This window comes from Rhinolophus ferrumequinum, chromosome 11, assembly GCF_004115265.2.
Source record: "Rhinolophus ferrumequinum isolate MPI-CBG mRhiFer1 chromosome 11, mRhiFer1_v1.p, whole genome shotgun sequence".
NCBI lineage: Eukaryota > Metazoa > Chordata > Mammalia > Chiroptera > Rhinolophidae > Rhinolophus > Rhinolophus ferrumequinum.
Window position 1 is genome coordinate 31,269,973 of NC_046294.1, and position 23,996 is coordinate 31,293,968.

The following is a 23,996-nucleotide window of genomic DNA, read 5'->3' on the forward strand; positions in this document are numbered from 1 at the left end:
CTGGGAATTATATTCTTAATTTTTTGAGGAAATACCATATTCTTTTCTATAGTGGCTGTACCAATTTACATTCCCACCAAGAGTGTGTCATGGTTCCTTTGTTTCCACAGCCTCTCCAACACTTGTTATTATTTGTCTTGTTGATGATAGCCATTCTGACTGGGGTGAGGTGATATCTCATTGTGGTTTTGGTTTGCATTTCCCTAATAGCTAGTGAAGTTGAGTATTTTTTCATATATCTGTTGGACATTTTTGTGTCTCCTTTTGAGAAGTGTCTGTCCAGGTCTTTTGCCCAATTTTTAATAAGATTGTTTGTTTTTTTTATTTGTTTTTTGTTGTATGAGTTCATTACATATTTTGGATATTAACTCCTTATTCGAGGTGTTGTTTGCAAATACCTTCTCCCATTCAGTTGATTGCCTCTTTGTTTTGTTCATGGTTTCTTTTGCTGTGAAAAAGCTTTACAGTTTGATGTAGTCCAATTTATTTATTTTAGCTTTTACCTCCCTTGCCTTTGAGGTCAAATTCATAAAATCCTCTTTGAATCCAAGGTCCATAAGTTTAGTAACTATGCTTTCTTCTACACAGTTATTGTTTCAATCCTATGTTTAGGTCTTTGATCCATTTTGAGTTAATTTTGGTATATGGTTACAAATAGCAATCTAGTTTCATCCTCTTGCCCGTGGCTTTCCAGTTTTCCCAGCACCGTTTATTGAAGAGGCTTTCTTTTTTCCATTGCGTGTTTTTGGCTCCTTTGTTCAAAATTATCCGACCATATTTATTTCTGTGTTTTCAATCTATTCCACTGGTCTGTGTGTCTGTTCTTCTGCCCAAACTCTGCTGTTTTGATTATTGTTGCTTTGTAGTATAAGCTGAAGTTAGGGAGTGTGATACCTCCAGCCTTGTTCTTTTTTCTTATGGTTGCTTTGGCTATTCAGGTCTTTTGTAATTCCATAAAAATCTGATGAGTTTTTTGGTCTATTTCTTTCAAAAATGTCATTGCGATTTTGATGATCATTGCAGTAAATCTGTTTATCGCTTTGGGTCATGTGGCCATTTAAACTATGTGGTATCTTCTAATACATGAACACGGAATGTCTTTCCATGAAAAATCAATTTTTACTTTAATGCTCCTGCCAAAAAAAAAAAAAAAAAAAGTTTCCAGAACCCGATCATGGCACTGGAGAATTCAACCACATATTTAAAGAAGAATTAACACCAATTCTACAAATTGTCTTTCAGAAAATAGAGGACAAAGGGACACTGTCCAATTTGTTTTAATAAGTATGATCCTGGTACTAAAATGAGACAAAATCATTACAAAAATAAGAAAACTACAGATCAGTATTGTTTGTGAATATATATGCAAGTATCCCAAATAACAGATTTGCAAGCAGAATTCAGCAATATATAAAAAGAATTGTACACATAACTAAGTAGCACTTGTTAAAGGATACAAGGCTGGTTCGATATTAAAAAATTAGTCAATGTAATCCACATCATTAACAGTCTAAATAAGAAAAATCAGAGGATCATATCAATTCATGCAGGAAAACCAGTTCACATCATTCAACATCTATTCATGATTAAATACTCTCAGAAAAAAAAAAATGTAGCAAAAGAGGGTAACTTCTTGTACTTATAAAGAACACCTAAAGAAAAAAAAAAAAAAACCAAGATCAGGAACAAAGCAAGAATGTCTGCTCTCAGCACTCTTATTAAACACAGTGTTGGAAATTGTAGCCAGTGCAATATGTTATACATATCAGTATGGGAAGAATAAAACTGTCCTGATTTGTAGATAACATAATTGTCTAAATATAAAATCTAAAGGAATCTACAAAAACAAAAACAACAACAACAACAAAATCTAGAATTTATATGTGAGTTCACCAAGTTCGAAGAACATAAAATAAGCCGGCAAAATCTCTTGTATTTCTGTATACTATTAAGCAGTACATAGACCCAAAAATTTAAAAAAAAAAATCACTATCATTTACAATCACTAAAAAATATATGGACAGGACTTATATGCTGAAAACTATATAATGATGATGAAAAAAATACAAGAAGTCCTAAATAAATGGAGAGGTATATTATGTTCATGGGTTGGAACATGTCAATACTCCCCAAATTGATATACACATTTACCACAGTTTCTACCAGGAGAAAAATTTCCCAGGAGACTTTTTAGAGAGGAGATTTTTACGCAACTTATGGGGAAAGGTAAAGGAGCTGGAGTTGCTATAACAATTTTGAGAAAGAATAAACAGGAAGAACCAGTCTATCTAATTTTAAGACTTACTTGGCTTATTGTAGATACATTAATCATGACTATGTGGTACTAACATATAGGCAGATATACACATCAATGAAACAGAAGAGAGTACCCAGAAATAGATACACACAAACATGTTCAATCAATTTTTGACAAAGTACAAAAGCGATTAAATGGAGTAAAGGAGCTTTTAACTGAATAGTGATTGACTCTGACTTCAAAGTATACTGCAAAGCTACAGAAATCTAACAGTGGTCTACAGGTAGAAAAACAGACTAATGGAATAGAATTGAGAGCCCAAAAAGTTTGAGAGCCCAAAAAGTAAACCCACAAACATGTGGGGAATAACTTTTCAAGGAAGGAGCCAAAAACATACAATAAAGAGAGGAAAGTCTCTTCAGTAAATGGTATTGGGAACACTGGACAGTCATATGCAAAAGAATAAAACTAGACTACTATCTTATACCATACACAAAACTAACCCAAAATGGATTAAAACTTGAATGTAAAACAGACAATAAAATACATAGAAGAATTCATAAGCACTAAACTTATGGACTTGGTCTCAGAGGTATTTTTGTGAACTTTATCCTAAAGGCAAGGGAAATAAAGCAAAAATAAACAAATGGGACTACATCAAATTAAAAAGCTCTGCATAGTAAAAGAAGCCATTAACCAAAGAAAAAGGCAACCAACTGAATGAAAGTATTGGCAAACCATACTTCCAATAAGGGATTGACATCCAAAATATATAAAGAACTCATAAAACACAACAACAACAACAAAATCTGATTTAAAAAATGTGAAGAATATCAGAAGAGACACTTTTCCAATGACTATATACAGATGGTCAACAGACATAGGAAAAGATGTTCAACATCACTAGTTATTAGGGAAATGCAAATCAAAACTACGCGTTAGCATCTCACACCTGTGAGAATGGCTATTATCAGAAAGACAACAAATAGCAAGTGTTGCAGAAGATGTGGAGAAAAAAGAACCCTCATACACTGTTATTGGGAATGGACATTAGTGCAGCCACTATGGAAAAGAGAATGAAGTTTCCTCAAAAAATTAAGAATAGAGCTATCATATGCTACAGTAATACCTCTACTGTGTATCTACCCAGAAAATAAAGAAAACCTTGTTTTTAAAGATATATGTACCCCTATTTACAATAGCCAAGACATGGAAACAACTTAAGTGTCTATCAATGGATGACTAGACAAAGAAGATGTGGTATATATATACTACTCATACATAAAAAAGATAAAGTATTGCTATTAGCGACCACATGGATAAATCTAGAGAGCATTGTGCTAAGTGAAATGAGTCAGACAGAAAAGCACAAAAATCATATGATTTCATTCATGTGAAATATGAAACAAAAAGTGAAAAACAAACAAGAAAAAAACTGATAGATATGGACAACAGAATGGTGGTTACCAGAGGGGAAAAGGGCCAAGAGTGTAAAGGGGCGCAAATATATGGTAATGGAAGGAGACTCGATATCAAGCGGTAGGTATGCAGTAGAGTACATAATTGTTGAATTGAAATCTTATACAACAGCTGATTGTATAATGTGATTAATCAGTGCTACCCCAATAAATTTATGAAAAGTAATCAAATAGTGCTGGAGCAAGTGGACATCCGCACACTCCTCCTACAGAAAAAAAATGAACCTCAGCCTAAGTCTCATGCCTTATATAAAAATTAACTCAGAATGAATCACAGATTTATATGTAAAATAAAAAAAAATATGAAGCTTTTAGAAAAAATGAGGAGAAAGTCTTCAGGATCTAAGATAGGCAAAGAGTTCTTAAATGTGACACCAAAAGCATAACCTGTAAAGGAAAAATTTGATAAATTCACCTTGGTCAAACATTAAAACTATTTATCTGCCAAAGACAGTTAAAAGAATGAAGAGACAAGCTATGGACTAGGAGGAAATATTTGCAAATCACATATCCAATACAGGGCTAGTATCATTAGACATAAAGAACTGGCAACTCAACAGTGAAAAAGCAAACAATCCAAAGAAGAACATGGGCAAAAGACATGAAGAGACATTTCACCACCAAAGAAGATAGACAGATGGCAAGGAAGCCCATTAAAAATGTTCACTATCATTTGTCTCTCAAGAAATGCAAATTAAAACCGCAATGAGATATCATTACACACAGTCAGATGGCACATTTTCTTTTTAAAACAGTGACAATACCAAATGCTGGCAAGGATGAGGACAATCTGGATCACCCATATGTTGCTGATAAAAATGTAAAAAACATAAATACAACCACAATTTCATTGGCTTAAAAAAACTAAACATGCTTGAATTTTGTTGTTGTTGTTATTGATTTTTATGATTCTTTATATATTTTGGATATTACCCCCTTATCAGAAGTGCTGTTTGCAAATATCTTCTCCATTCAGTTGGTTGCCTGTTTGTTTTGTTGATGGTTTCTTTTGCTTTGCAGAACCTTTTCAGTTTGACACAAAACAGTATTTACTGTATAATTTCATTTATATAAAGTTCAGAACTGGTAATACATATCTATGGTGATATAAATCAAGATAGTGATAACATTGTGGGAAAAGATGTTAAATGGAGAGGGTAAGAGACAAAGGGAGTAAAAGAATATTCAATATCTTCAGTTAGTTAAAGTTTACAGAGGCATATACATATGTAAAAATATATCTAGCTGTACATTTAAGATTTTAAAATTTTATTGAATTTATAATCACAAAATAAGTCAAAATAAAAATAAACGTGAAATTTTTTTCCCATCCGAAAACTCTCAAGAATGCTTTAATTAGACTCAGTATATCAGAGATGCTTAAAAACTTGTCATATGTGGCCAAATTTTTTCCACCCAGAACCTCAGAATGTGACCTTATTTGGAAGTAGGGTCTTTGCAAACATAATTACATTAAGATGAAGTCATACACATTAGAGTCAGCACTAAACCCAATATGATGAGTGTTCAAACCCAATATGAAGAGAAAAGATACATATATAGACATGGGAGAGAAGGCCATGTAAATACTTGGGCAGAGACTGGAGTCGCTGTGCATTCAAGAAGTCAAAAGATGTAGGGAAGGATTCTTCTTTAGGTCCTTCATAGGGAGCGTGGCCCCATAGACACCTTGATTTCAGACACCTAATCTCCAACACTGTGAAAAAATTAATTACGCTTGTTTTTAGCCAGCAAGTTCATTGTAATTTTCTATGGCAGTTCTAGGAATGATAGCACACATTTTTGTTTCCAGTTTTAATTTTCATTAGTTTTTCTATTCTTGATGCTGTATTGAAACATTCTCAGCAATGTTAGGGTCTTTCTAAATGACTTGTTTATAAGATAACTTCTTCCAGTTTGAAAAAGTTCTATTCCTCGCAGATTCTAAAGCCAAGTTCATTATTCTGGACCCAAGTCTTTTAAAATCAAGAAATTGCCCTACCACATTATTGCCAAGAGCTTACTTTCTCTTCTCACAAAACACTTGACCTCCCCTCATACTTGTCCCTCTCCCCTCTGCCCAGTGCACATGCTGTTTATCTGCCTGGATGTCTGTCCCACTTTTCTATACCAAGGCCCAACTTCAAAGCATCAACACCTTAAAAATGTCTCTACCTCTCTTTGGTGATTCTGTTGTGATTCATAAATGTTATTTTAGCAGCTATCATGTAGTATTTTAATTACTTCTGTAGCAAAGCATTTTTTTTTTTCCTTAATCCTCCCTCTCTGCAAGACCTTGTCGCCCGCTGAGGTTAAGTTAACCGAGCAGGCTTTGTAGTGCAACTCAAGATATTCTCTCTTTATTTTTAACTTATGAATTCTGCTCCTAAGAGGGAAAGTTCTGGGAACATTTTACACAGCTTCCCTTCGGCAAGCTCTTTTTGACGGCCTCCTCCCTTCCTTTGTTTGAGCTCTTCATCTGAAAGGTCATCCTTCTTTGCTCTCTACCTCATCTCTACCCAAGAGCAGAATATGATTGTCACCCTAACCTCCCATTTCCTTAGCTTTCAAAATAGTTGTATTTTAGCCTCCCCAGACTCTCCCTTAGCAGTGTAAACATCATTGAAATTCTTTCACAACATCAGTTATTCTACTGACCTCATTCTTAAGATCTCTTTCCTGAAGTCTTCTGTCATGACCCAAACCTGGATGGACGGCTCCAGTTACTAGCTGTTGAGCTGATGAACTTGCATTTTCCTTCCTGCATCATCCTCAGATTTTCCTTCAGATCTCCCTATTTTGAATCCCCTGTTTCCTGGACCTCTGAAGTTCCTCTTCTTGAATTAGATTCTTTGGTGATACTTCTTTCAGGAACTTACTAAATGCTAGCCAATGGGTTAAAATTGTTTACATGCATTTTCTCATTTAACCCACACAGTGCAGTCCTATGCAGTGAATTGTATTATTATCAATATTTTACAGATGAAGAAAGCAAGGCTTAAAAAGCCTTAATACTTCATCCAAGACCACAGAGCTAGAAAGCTTGAACTCCACCTCAAGTCAATTTGACTGCAATTTAATTATTTTAGTCAGTGTACTATAATGGTATCAATAGCAATAGAAGCTCTCTGGAGAGTTTTTTCTTTATTGTTTTCCTCTTTTTAAGTCTTATCTTAAAGGCAAGATAGTGATTTATGCCAAAAGGGTAGTTCAGGTACAAAGAAGCTTTAGTCTGCATTTAAATACTCCAATGAAATTAGCACTAGTTCTCTAGGAGAACTACTACAAGATACCTATAAGAATATGAATGAATGAGCAGAATGCAATATTTTATAGTGATTTTGATAGCACAGTCGAATAGAGGGCACTTTATAGTGTTTGCTAAAAAGGTTCTGAATTTCTGTTTTAATGTCAAGGAAAGAATATTAGTGTTTAAATCATTAAATCAAAAGTCCCATTTCTTTAACATTAAATTATTTGAATGTTTGAGTAATGAGTAAAATGTATTTAAAACTGAATTCACATTTAATGTTAAATCTGAAATTTTAGAACTTTGTGCTTACATGAAACTATGTGAAATATTTTCACCAAAATAAAATACATTTTTGTTATAAATTTGAGGGCTAAAATTTATTCAGACTGAAATGTAGACACTCAAAATAATACATGAAATATGTGGTTCTCTAAATAATACTAGGACTAGTACAGTAAACTAAATAAAGTGACACATTTATTAGATTTTTCAGGGAATATAAAATGTTACCCTGTATAAAATTACAACATCCAGTAGAAAGCATGCTTTTCTTTATTCTTCATTTTTGAATTCTTATTCGGAAAAATATAGAGAACCACATGTATGTACTGTTATCCTAAGAATTAGAGATGGCTGAACTTCAACCTTAGTGGCATATCTATCAGTTGAGTGACCCTGGTCATTTCAACTCTTAGCACAGACTTCCTCATTTGCCCAATATGTGAAAATGTACCTACCTCTTTCAGGTAAGATTATACTTCAAAAAACAAAGACTCAAATTAACAGAATTTAAGCAATACAAAAAATGTATTTACATCTTTTATAAATATCTAGAGTATGTACTCCAAAGCTGTATGGAGATTCTACTCCATCATTCCTGGTGTGTGGCCCTCATTCTCAGAATCCAGGATGCTGACTTCCATATTCTAGGGATCAAAACAGAACAAAGATAAAATTCTGACTGCCATATATATCATTTTGGCCAGAACTCAGTCTTATGGACTAAGAAAGATACAAGATGGGTGGGAAGTTAGGAATACAATCCTTATGCTGGGTAACTGTGTGCTCAGCTAATTTTAGTGGACATAAAATGAGGCTGTATAGTATGTTGAGTAAGAGTGCTAGTTCTAGAATTTGATTATCTAGACTTATAACCTGGGTTTGTCACTTACTTGCTGTTTGATCTTGGGAAAAATGCAAATAACCCCCCAAAAAAACCTCAGTGTCTTTATTTCCTCATATATAAAAGGGGTAATATTAGCATCTACCCTGCAAGTACTTCTGAAGATTTCATGAGTTATAATGTGTAAAGTGCATGCCACATTTAAATAAATGCCAATAAGTATTAGATCTTAATAATTCATTTTAAGCTCCATATTTGTATTTACCAACTTGCAACGATCTACTAATTAATGTAAACACTGTGAATATTATTTCTTCCTTCTGAAGAATGACAAAATGTGTACAATACATCCTTATATTTTGCTAAAGATTGCTGCAAACATTTTGGATTCCCTATTAAACCATAGGCTGGACTTTGGAAGACATGAAAATAGACCACTTGATTCTTGACAAAGTCCACAAATGAATTTTGTTTGTTTTTTCTTTTTTTCACTATAAAAATATAGTTTTAATTCTGCAACTTCATAAAAATCTGTAAGTATAATTATAGATATTTTTCATATTTTCAATAATTGAAAATGTGAACATTGTTTGAATGTTTTTACATTCATACCAAGATAAGTCATAACTGGTAATGACTTTATAGAAGTTGAAATAGATAACAAAATAGTATATGCCTAACCAATTTAAAAATAAAAATAAAAGATCCTGTCATGTAGCATTCAATCATTTACAGGCTTTGTAATAGCTTGATAAAACTTGATATCAATAAAACCTGATAAAATTTGATATCAATAAAACTTGATATCTTGAGCAAGTTTTATGTAATGTCTATATGCTTTAATTTCCTCCAAAATTAGGATAATAATACCTAACACATGAATTGGTAAGGCAAGTGAAATGAGTTAATAAAGGTAAAGTATAAAAAGATGCAGGTATGATCTTTGTATTTAACAACTTGCCTCCATCGAGTGTGGCAGAAGTGATAAAAATACAGCCTTTTTATTATTATTATTAATGATCCCCAAAGGAGAGTTTCAAATGCCTCAAGGCTAACCTTATCTTCATAGTAAAAGACAACTTTGTAGAGTGTTACCAAGATTCACCTTATTGAAACAAATATTCAATGACTGCTTTCTTTGAGATTTTAAATATGAGATATCATTTTCTAAAACATAATTATTAGAAACAGTATTTTCATCATTGTTTTGTTGAATTCATAATAGAAAAGTATGTTAGCTGTGTAACATAACCAGAAGCTGTTTTTTAAAATATATATTAATGCCAGGCAAGATTATTTAGCACATCGTTGTCAATATGAATTTTATTGCCTGATAGTTTTCTTTTATTACTAAAAAAAATTTAAATTTATTTTTCAATTACACTTGACATATAATATTAGTTTTAGGTGTACAACAAAGTGATTAGACATTTGCATACCTTACACAGTGATCACCCTGATAAGTCTAGTACCCATCTGACACCATATACAGTTATTACAATATTATTGACTATATTTCTAATGCTGCACTTTATATCCCTATGATTATTTTCATAACTGTCAATTTGTACTTCTTAAACCCTTTCACCTTTTTCACCCATCCCCCAACTCCCTCCCATTTGGCAACCATCAATTTGTTCTCTGTATCGATGAGTTTGTCTTCTTTTGTTTGTAAGCTTATTTTGTTTTTAGATCCCACATATAAGTGAAGTCATATGGCATTTGTCTTTTTCTGTCTGACTTATTTCACTCAGCATAACACCCTCCAGGTCCATCCAAATCTCACAAACTGTAAGATTTCATTCTTTTTTATGGCTGAGTAATATTCCATTGTGTATATCTAGCCCCTCTTCATCTAATCATCCATCAATACACACTTAGGTTACTTATCTTGGCTATTGTAAATAATGGTACAATGAACATAGAGGTGCATGTATCTTTTTGAATTAGTGTGTTCGATGTTTTTGGATAAATATGCAAAAGTAGAATTGATAAAGATTTAGGAATTTATGCTGTAGCATGTTGAATTGCCTACTACCAAAAATATATATCCAAATCTTAACTCCTGATACTTGTGAATGTGACATTGTTTGGAAACAGGGTATTTGGAGATGTAATTAATTTAAGGATCTTGAGATGAGATCATCCTGGATTTAGGGTGGGCTCTAAGTCCAGGGACTGGAATCCTAATAAGAGAAAGAAGGATATTTGAAACACACACACACACACACACACAGACACACACACACACACGCAATAAGAAGCCAGGTGAAAATGGAGGAGGAGCTTGAAGTGATGCATGGACAAGTCAAGGAATACCAAGGATAACTGGAGCCACCAGCAGTTAGAAGAAAGGTGTGGAGTGTATCATCGCTAGATCTTCAGAAAGGACCATCACTGCTGTTACCATGATTTTAATTTCATACTTTTGGCTTATGAAATGTGAGAGAATAAATTCTTGTGGTTTTAAGCCACTCAGTTTGTGGTAATTTGTTATGGCATCCCTATTAAACTAATATGTATATCTAATACACTTTTAATATTCATTTAATATTGTGATTATACTAATTTAAATCAACACTAAATGTTTGTGATAACTTTTTTTATTTTTTTTTTTACTTTAATTGGAGACCGTCTTTTAGTTTGAGAACAAATGGCTTAGGCGTCAAGCACTGCTAGAGAATATGAAATGAAGCCTTATAGTGGCTGGAAGAGTGGAAGATTCCTAGAAAGAACCTGAAGACCACCTCTTTCAAATTTCTTATTTTATAGATGAAGTCTGCATTTGGACTTGGGTTGTGATCAATTTTGCTTTACTTACTTTCTCTTAATCTACCAGGTCTACTGGTTAGTAGTTCCCATGAGAGATTTATTAATAAAACTTAAGAAGCAAAGGGATCAGGTGACTACATAATCCACAAATTAGTTTCTTCCTAGACATATAAGTATCAGTTTAAACTGTACTTTAATGGTTATAGAAATATTCTCAAAGTTCCTGTAATAAACACAACCTGCATTTTAAAAGAAACTAATAAAAATGAAATTTTTCATTGTCACTTCAGAAGTCACCAAGATGCAGTATAAAAAGATCACAGTTTTTTGCTTTTAACCCAGTGATACTTGCTTTGTAATGATAAAGTTTTTCTTTTCTTTTCTTTTCTTTTCTTTTCTTTTTTTTTTCCTTTTCTTTTCTCTTCTTTTCTTTTCTTTTCTTTTCTTTACCATTCAAGGTCTTTTGCTCACGTGTTTCTGCAAGAAAAAGATATAAGGAGGAGTATTTTACAAGAGTTTTGCCTGTCAATATATAAAAACTATTTTACTCCATGGGATACTTCACTAACATTTTCGTTTTTTTCTTTATTTTCCATCTTAGTAATTGATCTGAAGGCTGGTTGCTCTTGGAATTGATGCATTCAGACAGCTTCAGCATAGTGGATGGGAGTTGCTAAGCAACCTCACTTGTAACAGCAAGGTTGCTGAGCTTTTTACCTCTGAGAGTCTTATTTGGGCAGAATCTGAGGCAAACACTATTTCTAATGCTTCTGTGTTTAGTCCTTGAAAAACAGAGATTAGGAATGAATGCGTATGGTATTTAAAAAGGATTAACTTGAAATAGAAAAACTCAGTGTATCAATGTTTTATTCTTAAGCTTTAGCTGACATCTTAAATAATTCCCTTCAACAAATTTTATTTATCAGATCAATGTGATACTACGAGAGGTGTTATCAAAAGGTCAAAAAGTATGGTGAATGTTTAAATTTAAGAAAAAAATCACAATAAAAGACACATTGACGTTAATCTCCCTCAAAATACCACCCCCCACACACACACTCACACACACTTTGAACACACTTATCCCATCGTTCTTGCCACTTTCTGAAGCAGTTCTGGAAGTCCTCTTTTGTGAGTGTCTTTAGTTATACTATCATGGCTGCCTCAATGTCCTGAATCATTTTGACTTTGGGGAAGAACCAGAAATCAGAGGGTGCCAGATCCTGTGAATAAGGTGGATGAGGACACACCATCAGGTTTTCATTTGATAGTAATTGTCATACCAGAAGCGATATGTGACACAGATCATTGTCAAGATGAAGGATGATTTACAGCACACTGTAAAACACACCTTCTCTCAACCGTAGCTCACACCCGACTGATTGCACTGAACAAGTTGAAACTTGTCACACACTGTTACTAAGGTTCCACATGCCACTTCCCATATTTAAGATCCCTACCTTTCCACTGGATGGCATTCGGCAGCAACATTCACCATATTTTGTGATCACACCTCATAAAAGCTTAAATATGAGCTAAAACATTTATTTCTTTGCTTTGTAGGTTCTTCTGGCTGATGTTTCTATTTATTTAAACCACAGTTTCATAATTATTTGCATATTATTGCATTCAAAGTACATGGTTATGATTCTTTTTGAAACAACTTATTTTTATAAGATCTTCAATCTTTGAGAAATAGCACAAAACGAATATTGAGAAATATCACAGGCCTGTTATATTATATAATTTAATTTTATGGCTATGTCTATTAGATAAGTATTGATTATGATTGTTATAGGGAAAAGAGGAAGGCAGAAATATTGCCATTAGATTTAGTTCATAGAGGTAGTAAATTTTTATTAGAAAGCTAATCTCTACTTGAAGACCTTTAAATAAGAGAGAAATTCTCTGGGGGTGTCATGGTGCAATTTTCTGCCATTGTGCATTTCCTACCACTCTGATGTAATTTCAGTACAAGAGCGGAGAGTCAATTGGCTCAGAATTAAAAAAAAAGTTTGTAAAATGTGTTCGGTTCCATTGGAGTAAATCTGTTCATTAATTTGTTTTTAACCTAGAACTCAAGGAACTGATGAATAAACATTCATGATAGTAGTGGTAAAAGACCAGAAATGGTACAAAAGTTACATGTTCTTCAAGGTTTTTCCCCAGAAGAATTTGGATAGATAAAAGACAACACAGTTTTGCCTGTTTATATAACATGTGCATTTTTTATTGTCCTCATATTATGTTCATCCTTAAACATAATAACTTCTGTATCTGTATCAATTTTATTGGGTAGGTATTTGAGAGTAGCCCCCAAATTTAGGTTATTTGCTTATAATGGAAAGGTAATACGGTGAGGTAAGAGGAATATTTTCCACGGTGAAAATATAAAACTAATTAGGTAATTAGGAAAAATACTTAAATTTCCTTTCTTAACCTAAAGTTTTAAACATTTGGTACAAGAGACCTAATCAGTTAATCTTCTTATGGAATCAAGGCAGATGGGATGAATGTGGATTGATCTGCTCAGGTGATACCAGTCCTTCTTTCTAGCCTTGTTGCTGATCATCTTCGTCTCCTGACCCTTGAAATGGGTCAATGATAAATGTGGGAATCATGATTTCATTAAGTATAAAAAGTTAGACTATACTTGATACTACTGTGGAGCACGTTTTGCTGTATAAGAACAATTTTATTTTCATTCACGGTCCACATGCAGTTTAATTGGTTCAATTTATTTCAAACAGCTCTTTGAATGTGACATTGACATGAATTCAGTAGAGCAGTAGTTTTGAATGAAACTATTGTGAATCATACATGCTAATACACTCATATATACACGAATAACAATTTATTGGTAAGAAAAGTACATAACCCTCTTAATAAGCTTTGGACTTCATGTAGTAAAGAAATAATGCTAGGTGGTATCAAATAGTTAGTTACTCTTAGAGGGTTAGGACTGCTGTTGTTGGCAATGCCTGTCACCAGGGAAGAAATTATTCTGAGTTGGAAATATATATATATAATATATATATATATATATATATTATATATATATATATATTATATATATATTATATATATATATATTAATATTATATATATATATATATATATATATATATATATATATATATATATATATATTTCTCCTAAGCATTAGGAGAGGTATAGAACGCTCAATAGGAAAAGGAGGTATTACATAACAAAGCATAAAAGAAATTTTGTTAGACAACTACAAAATTTGGTTACCTCCTACTATTTGGTTACCTTATGTGTCTTAATTGCAGTCCCCAGGAAAAGCCCCCATTTCTGTGAAACCTGAATGATTTAAACAGATGCCAAATATTGGCAGGACTTTCATTGACCAAAAGATTGTTGTCTAAATTTATCCAAGACTCTAGGTTTTAAATTATAAGCAAGATGATGCAACATTTTATAGTTCCATAGTTCACATTTAGTTTCATAGTAAACATACTATACAGGCTTGTAGTGATATACAAGTCATTTGGAAAGAATAGAAGGTCATTTCTCCATAAATGCCTGGTCACATTTGATAGAAACCACTTAAGAAGGCTACTTGAGCAGTGTGGGAGATCTTATAGTAGGTTTGTAGGGCAGGTATGGGGAGAAATACATTTGTTAAATATTTAGGTGAAGAAAATATTCAGATTGATGATACATTGGCTAGGGGGATAGAAGAAAGGCAGTTATTAAGGATGCCTCTTAGGTCTCTGGGTTATGTATCTTTGATTTTTTTTTTTTTTTACAGGAATTACTCGTGAATACACATATATTTGATTTGGTCCTGTCTTCTTAATTTGAATTTTCTGATTATCATACTTTAATCTCCCATTTTGTTTTGTCCCCTATTATTTCTAGTTTAAATATAGTTATTCCTTTGTTTTCAAATTCTTAATTCTATTTTCATTTGATGGGTAATTAAATTTTCATTTTTAACAGATTATAAAAAGCCATTTGATTCTTTTATCATTTCTGTTCCTAAAAAAGACAAACCTTTTAGCATAATTTTACTTGTTCATCTCCCTTACTGATTGACATTCTAAAAATCTGTTGTAGTAGAGTTTGTTTTTCCCTATTAAAATTTTTAAAAGCATCTATTTTCAAAAAAAATTAATGACTCTTTAAAATTATTACAGTTATTAAAACAGTTTATTTCTATGTTTTACCTACATCATCCAGAGTTATTTTATGCACATCAACTTGTACATTCCTTGCCTCCTTCTCCTCCTCCGCCTCTTCTTCCTCCTCCTCCTCCTTCTTCTTTTTTCCCCTAAAAATGTCAAGATTCTATAAAAGCAGAATGTTTGACATGTTTATAATAGTGTCAAATGTGGCAGGCTCCCAAACTGGTAAATATTAAGCAGTCAAAACTTGGTTGAATAAAGGAATTAAATTGAGAGATATTTTAATAGAGAGACTTGTTTTTGAGTTCTTATATATTAAATGACAAATCTGATGTTCACAATATTTTTCTTTCAGATCTATCTAAATATGTTTTCTTCTTTATTTATTTTTGGTCATCTTCATTACAGTAGATAATATATTTAATGGGAGATAGATTAATTCATCTTTGGAATTACATGGTTTTAAAATACTGATGCTTGCCAAATTATCTTTTAATCCTAGATGTTTTAATCCTAATTATTTTAAATAGAATATATCTAGAATTGTACATCTGAAATCTATGTAACCTTGCTAACAATTGTCACCCCAATAAACTAACTGTATATATATATATATATGTGTATGTGTATGTGTGTGTGTGTGTGTGTGTGTGTGTGTGTAAGTGTGAATATAACTTGATAAACTTTTTCATATAAAAAATTAGGTCTTCCTTCAGGCCAGGGAAATTACATTCTAATATTTCTGTGGATACTTGTTTCAGATAGATTTCAGATAGATTTTGGGCCCTCTTCATAACCATAGAATCAGAATATCTGAGGTTCTACAGGATGGGATGATAATTATAAACATAAAAATAACTGGGAGTGAAGCAATTAGAGAAGAGATGTAAGACATATTAACAAGATTGTGCTGAATGTCAAACTATTTCAATTTTTGCTTCCAAATTATACTCTAGTGTTATAGTGCTTTCCATTTGGAAACTACATTCCAATGACTTCCTTTGAACTCCCAGGAAGCAAGCTGAACAGGGTAAACTCATATACACATGTTTGTATGTAAATATAGTTATATGTATGAATATGTTCCAAAATGATAAATAAAATAGATAATGTATATATGAAAAAAGAGGTCACTTAATTTCTTTCTCTTCCTTTACCTATCTTACCTATCTTTTCCTATCTATCATCTATCTGTCTGTCTATGTATCTATCTATGTATCTATGTATCTATCTATCTGACTTTTCATTTTAAAAGAACATTTGAATGTATTGTTTGCATAAAAATTTATTCTTAGTATTATGATCAGACTGCCACTTACAGGGACTGCATTCTGAGGTCACTCAGGATACCAAAGAGGACAGTGGTCATTATTGTATAGTTACATGACATTTAGCTCCTCATTAAAAAAAAAAAAAAAAAAAAAGAATGAATTGATATTAAGTTAATTGCAAGTGGCCTGTATGATTTTTGTAAGTTTTCCTATGGAACAAATTTACAGTGTTTTCTTAAATTTACCTTTCCTTTTAAGTCAGAAGTATACAAGTGAAATGTTAAAAAAAAAAAAAGCCTAAGTGTTTAGATTGACAACAGAGATTTTATTTGATTGCATTCCCCAAGATCTATGTTTTAAATATTTAATTTTGAAAGCAATTTAGATGTTTACAAAGAGATTTATTCAATATTGATAAAAATTCTCCTGGGAAAGTGATTCACATATTTCTTTATATTATGATAGATTATTAAAATACACCATCTGATTTTTTTTCCTTTTTGGATTTGTTGATAATACCTTAAGATAAAACGTATTCTTTACTGAATTCTCTTCTAAAACATACAGCTATATAGAGTTTTGCTTTTCAATAAATTTACTTGTATAAATGTTTCTATTATATAATGTGATATATATATGTATATATATATATATACATATATATATATATCACTATGTATGCATATATACAGAGATTGCAAAAAAAGTATACACATTTTAAGAAAGGAAAAAATTAAATTAAAATTGTAATAATGTATACTGATAACAAAAAGTGAAAACAAGTCACATTTAACTTCTGCAATTATAAGAGGTGCTCAAAAGCGGTTACCATCAGTGTAATTTTAACCCGGTTTTTTCCTTTCTTAAAATGTGTATATATATTTTTTGGCACCGTGTGTGTGTGTGTGTACGTGTGTGTGTGTGTGTGTGTGTGTGTTTGTATGTGTGTGTGTATGATATTTTTCTTGCACCAATAAGGAATAAACTTTGAGATTTTGTTTGTTTTGTTTTGTTTTCACATATGAAGATGTACTTAGTATTTATAGGATATTTGTACTTAAAGTGATCCTAATGATCATCTAAGTTCTTCATTTTTTAATTTGTCATTGAGAAATATATTTGAATGATTCACAAGATGACAGGCACTATGAATACAAAGAAAATCCACTGGAGCCCTACAGAATTCAGTAGGAAAACCTCCAGGAAAGTTTGATCAAATGTTATAAAGTAAATCATTAGAACCTCAACCCAACTCTAGAATATCATACTTTTTACTGTCTACTTACTGCTATGTATATTTATGCATAATGGATTGAATAAGTAATACAACTATGGCTGTAGAAGACAAACCAAAGCCATCTGAAACCATGGAATTATCCTGACACTTATTAATCTGTTACAAAAAAAAAGTATTCATTAATATTCCCTGTCAATGTTGTCTACACTTCCAAATTGGAATAAAATATATCTTATCAATAGCTAGATATAATAACACCTAAAGATTGACTTTTTTTAATGTAATTTAGTGGTTTCCAAACTAGAGGTGTACATGGTGATACCCAAGGAAACATAATGAAAATATTCTATTTCTATTTACTGTTATCTAGAGTATAAGAAATCAAACACCTCTATTAGTTAATATGTACATTGACACTGGCACCCTCACTGAATCATATTTTTGCAAAGAGTTTTATTGTTGCAATCATCTCCCAAACCCACAATGCAACTATTTTTGTTCCCTTCATGTAGGTTAAATAAAATTAAGTATTTAGTGAATCTGTTTGTGGGCCCAGGCTTTACTTTAACCAACACATATTGTTATTGCAATGGGTGTGCTTCTGACTCTCATCCTCTGTCAGAAAAATACTGATGAAAAATGTGTTCTTCTCCTTTCCCTCTTCTCTCAAACATATTATAGTAGGCTTCAGATTAATTTTTGATTCGCTGTCACAGTACAGGCCATGAAGCATTTGAGTAAAATAATTGATCTGAAAGTGGGGCCCCATCTGTTAACTTCTCACATCAGATATTAAAGTTCAAAGCTGAAAATTCAGTGATGGATATAAAACTATCCTGAGATACAACAGAATATTCAAACTTTGAATGAAGTAATTTATCTAAAAGAAGCCGCTGGAAACACAGGGATATTTATGAAAGTTTGGTGTTTTTATAATGAATGTTTAGTAACAAGAGTAAAACTCTTAGAAATATATATTAAGCTACCTAACTAGAAAATATAACTTGAAAAAAAGTTTACCTAAAAATTATTCATCCTATGCTTTCAAAATATTAAGATTAATTAAAATCTAATTTATATTTATGATATCATGTTACTGATAATAGTATTCCTTTTTGAATCAATTGTCTAGAGAGAACTGTAAGATCCCACAATTGTGTATATCCTTCTAGGACCAGGATTACTAGTATCTTGACTTGCTTTGAACATTTTTAACCTTTATTTCTATATCAGATCCATTATCAATTTTTATTTCTTAAAATAGAGTTTTCCTTTGATTTTATGCCAATTTGCAGTGGAGGCGAGGGGTTTATCAGAATTGAATATCTACCGATATACATTTTTCTTGAAATTCTTGAAATATTACAATCAATAGGTTATTTGGCATATTTAATACACACAAAAATGTGAAAAATTACCTCATTATGTATATTACTCAGATTTACTTGTTATGATTACAAATGTAAAATTTTTTAATCCACAAAAATCTTTGCAAAGAATATAAAGACTTAAAGAACACATTAATTAAATGTAAATTGGCTCTCTCCCTCTCCCAAAAGGGCAGCCTCAGCAAAAAAGACAAAGAAGACGGGAAAGACTTTCTCCCTAACAGACTTTCTGCTGGAGGATGGAGGGACTGGTGGAGGAAGCACCTATGTTCCCAAACCAGTCAGGTGGCTTGATGAAACAGACTATCTGGAAGGAGATGTTTCAACGACTAGGCACAGTAATGATGATGATGTATAAAGGGCACCTCCAATTGACTGTTCCTTCCTACTCACTGCTCCACCGGCTGCTTGGGAACCCAATATTGACAGGAGCGGTCTTCTCAAATCACTATCCTACTTACGCAGCTTTTCTAGGGAACCTGCCCTATGATGCGACAGAAGACTCAATTAAGGAATTCTTTAGAAGAATTCTTTAGAAGATTAAATATCAGTGCAGTGCATTTACCAGGTGAGCCCAGCAATCCAGAGAAGTTGAAAGGTTTTGGTTATGCTGAGTTTGAGGCCCCGGATTCCTTGTTCAATGCCCTGAGCCTCAGTGAAGAGTCTCTAGGTAACTGGAGAATTCGAGTGGATGTTGCTGATCAAGCACAGGATAAAGACAGGGATGATCGTTCTTCAGGCAGAGATAGAAATCGGGATTCTGACAAAACAAGCAACGAACTGGAGGGCTTGTCCTGCCACAAACAGCTTTGATGACCACCTAGAGGTGGTGATGAAAGCGTTGGAGACAAGAATCCAGATCAGACCCATTATGATTCAGACCCATGCAATGATGGGTATCAGGACCGTTATCATGATGGTCTGCACTAGGATACAGTTCGATACCAGGCCTGGGATTGCTATGATGACAGAGGCAGCAGAGACTATGATAGAGGCTATGATTCCAGGATAGGCAGTGGCAGAAGAGCATTTGGCAGTGGGTACAGTAGGGATGATGACTACAGAGGAGGCGGGACTACAATGAAGACAGATATGACGACCAGTCATGGAGTTCCAGAGATGATTACTCTCTGAATGATTATAGGCATGAAGATAGAGGTTCCTCCCAAAGACCCAAACTGAATCTAAAGTCTCAGAGCACTCCTAAGGAAGATGATTCCTCCGCTAGCACCTCCCACTCCAGTCGAGGAGCCTCTGTCTTTGGAGGGGCAAAGTCTGTTGACACAGCTGCTAGAGAACAAGTAGAGGAGAGTCTACAAAAGAAGCAACAGGAGAAATTGCAGTGTCAGCTGGATGAGCTGAAACTAGAACGATGCCCTGGGGAGAGTCATCCAAGCTGGTGAATGAATAGTCAAGGATAGGAAATGCGTCATTACAGCTCGGGACCTCAGCCACCTCTGGTAAATATGCACGAAGGAGAGAGAGAAGTTTCTAGAAAATAAGGAGGAAGACTGCCACTCTCGAGCTTCTAAGCCTCCCAAACCTGAACAGCCTCTACCGGTAATGCCAGCACCTCCACCAATGGAGAATGCCTGGGTGAACCGAAGTTCTAACCCTCCTGCTCCATCTCAGAGCTCAGACACAGAGCAGCAATCCCCTACAAGTGGTGGTGGGGGGGGGGGGGGAGGTGGGGAGAGGGAGTTCCAGCTTTCCCTCTGAGGAGGGACCAGCAAGGAAAGCAAATGAAAATAAAGTGGGTGGGGTGAGTGTTCCAAAAGGTCAAAGTGTGAACTGCAGCGGTGGGCCAGGAGGTGGAGGGGACAAAGACCACTGGAAGGAACCAGGTAGGAAAGATGGCAAAAAGGATCAAGACTCTCGATCTGCACCCAAGCCAAAGAAACCTGAAGAAAATCCAGCCTCCCAGTTCAGTTCAGTTTTGTGGGCAAGTGTGCTGCTCTCTCCGTTGATGGTGAAGATGAAACCAAGGGATATTACACCGAATAGACATCTACATCCTGTGCTTTCTCTGAGTCTCTCTACAAATCAAACCTCTATCCAGACAAGACAAAAGAAAACCCACTATCTCCTTGCAGAGGGGGTGAGGGGGGTGAGGGCATGTAAATTGGGTCCTAATACTCCATTTCTCTTAGAAAGAACTAATAGTGAATTTCTTGGATATTTAGGTAGAATGTGCTTTCAGCATTCTTATTTCTATTTTGTATCTGAATTTTTCACATTTTGGTAATGGAAATTTCAGTATTCAAAAATGGTAAGGCATTTTGAAGAAATAAATACAACTTTCCTTAATAGCACATACTTTGCTCGATTTCATATCCAACCTGTACTTTCTGAAAGTTTCCTTGTAAGTAGAACTGCCTTCCCAGGTAACTTTATGGGCAGGCTTCAGGTTTGATTTGGCTTCTTTGAAGAGACATTAACCATGGTTGAGTTGCTCACCTTGGCAGCCACACAGTGTTGCTAAATAGGAAAAACAAAAACAAAAAAACAAAACTTCAAAATTGATGCCTGCCAGTCCAAGCATTAATCCTTATGATAATTATTTTGACATTTATATTTAGAACCACTGTTGTTTTCTTTATTTTTGACATATCAATTCTATCTCAGGTCACCCCTAGTAAGCAATTTCATTATCTTTTCTTATATTTATCTCCCTCAGGGTTGCTTAGATTTGCATGGCCTATTCCTTTGACATGCTCCCAAGGCTCCTGTATCTCCCCCGCCCTCACACCTATTACTGGGACTGCTAATCCCTCTCAAGACCCTTGGATGCTTCCCCTTGGTGCCAAAGTGATTTTCTGGTATTTCACCTATTTTTTTTATCTAAGCCAGACCTTCCTAAATATACTCAGCATTAGTGAATATGCACCTATTCATTTCCACATGAGGTCATAATGAACGAATAGAAATGCTTGCCCGTTATTTGATTTGATTATATACAAAATGATTTGTGTACAAACAGAAATAATATTGTATTTATTTTGATTGAGTAATTGTAGGACGTTCTCTAAGCTACGGAAATTCCTTACTCAAAGAAAGAATGTTTAGTAGATAAAATTTGAGTTTCCTTATAAGCTTGAAGTTTGAATAATACGATGGTTTGGGAACTTATTCATAAGAATGTCCCAATTTGTTAACACTGTCAAAGTTTACAAATTTGGCATCAATTTTGCATTGCTTATATTATAATTTGAAATAATTAGGCACCAGGTAAAGGTGAAATGGAGCATCATCGTACTTTTTTTTTTTTGGTCATTTATTACATTTGGTGTCTTCCCTGTTTCAAATACTTACTCTTAGTTCATATATTTTCTGTTTGCTTCTGCATAAGAGCCTCCTCCCACTCCAGTTTACTTCTTTCTATTGTGCGTCTAACTCATCCCTTGGAGTGATTTTGATATTTACATCTCGTGGTGAGAATACAGTACAGTAAACAAGTTATGTGAAATATGAGTTTTAAACTTTATGATCTCAGGAATATAAGCAAGCCTTTTACTTAACATGGGCCTGAGTTTTAAATCAAGATTGATTTAAAATCCTTCTTTCAGGGAAGTATTCTACTGGGAGTACATTCGGATCATGTGGAGAGTTCAAAGTATTGCTTACCCAAGTGATTGTGTCAGTAAGGGAGAAAGTGTTAATATTTCCACACAAGTGCTCTTTTTCATCTTCACTGAACCTGGAAATACAAAACATGAATAATAAACAGACAAGTATAATGCTAAGAAAATATATATGCTATGATTTGTTCATTTTTCTTCACATTTCAAAATAAAATTTCCATAGGTTAAGTTCTAACTTACAAAACTTGTCACTTCAAGCTAGACTTTGTGAAATGTTCCCAACTCGCTTATCTATATTTTGATGCATATTTCCTACTAACGTAATGGAAATTATTTGAAAGGAATAAATGTTAGGAGGCATTATACATTCCCAAAGTTTTATAACCTCAGGTCAGTGTACTGATTGCTAAAGAAAAGACACTGCAGAAAAAATATTAATAGAGAAGCAAATATAGTATAGACATTGGTGCCACAATGCCTAGATTCATATCCCAGCTCAACCACTCTCTGTCTGTAGCAGGTAATTCAATCTGTCTTTGTTTTGTCATCTGTAAAACGGGATAGTAATAGTACCTACTTCTGTATTGTTTTGAGAGCAAAGTACTTGATATAATATAAATCCCTTAATGCCTGGCTTAGAGTAAGGATAGAGGCATCAGTTTGCACAATGCTGTGTGGCACCATTCATGTGGAATTCTTTGTGATAGGTGCCTGCTGGAACACAGTATCATATGTGATGGGTGTTCCTGACACTGCTGCACAACAGTTTTATATGGTATAATGTAACTTAGATGTTATTATTACTGATTTATGCTGTGGTGACTTTATTCTTGGTTGGCTTAGGGCAGTCTCAGTTTATATATCTGCCTGGAAAAAATAATAACTTCTTTCATGGAAGTGAATGCTCCCCAGAGCATTGGAATTCATTTGTTCAAGCCTATTTAGAAGGAATTTGCTAGTTCCTGTGTTTTAAACTTTGAAAACCAGTAACTTACTTTTATTTAAATTTCAGTATCTATAGATTTGGACTCCATTAAGTCTAGATGGCCTAATATACAAAGTTTGAGTTATTTCCCCATTGTCATTACTTTATGTTTTCCTAATGATTCATATCCCTTTATTATGAGACTCTCCATTGTTATTTTGACAGGATTTCATCAGAATTAATCACCTTGGTATGCCACACAAAACACTCATTTCTAGACAATGGAAGAACACTATAGACTTTTTCAGCATTGCCCAGTTTTTAGATCATTACCCCATGAAAAGTGATATTTGCATGGAAGATTGAACTGAAATATAAGGGATTTGGGGCGTTTATAAGAAATCTGACAACATAATTTATCACATTACATAATTATAAGAAAATATAAATTAGAAAAATATTAAATATCAAATGTGTATGAAACTTCCAAAAAAGTCTTTATTTTCTAAAGGAAAAACTAGACCTTGTTTTCATGAACATATATCAGATTTTACACATAA

General features: G+C 33.5%; 1 pseudogene; it reads left to right on the forward strand.

Annotated features, from left to right (window-relative positions):
• Nucleotides 1-20,934, forward strand: part of LOC117029666 (eukaryotic translation initiation factor 4B-like) — a 169,651-nt pseudogene extending 148,717 nt beyond the window's left edge.
• Nucleotides 20,935-23,996: the final 3,062 nt, after the last annotated feature.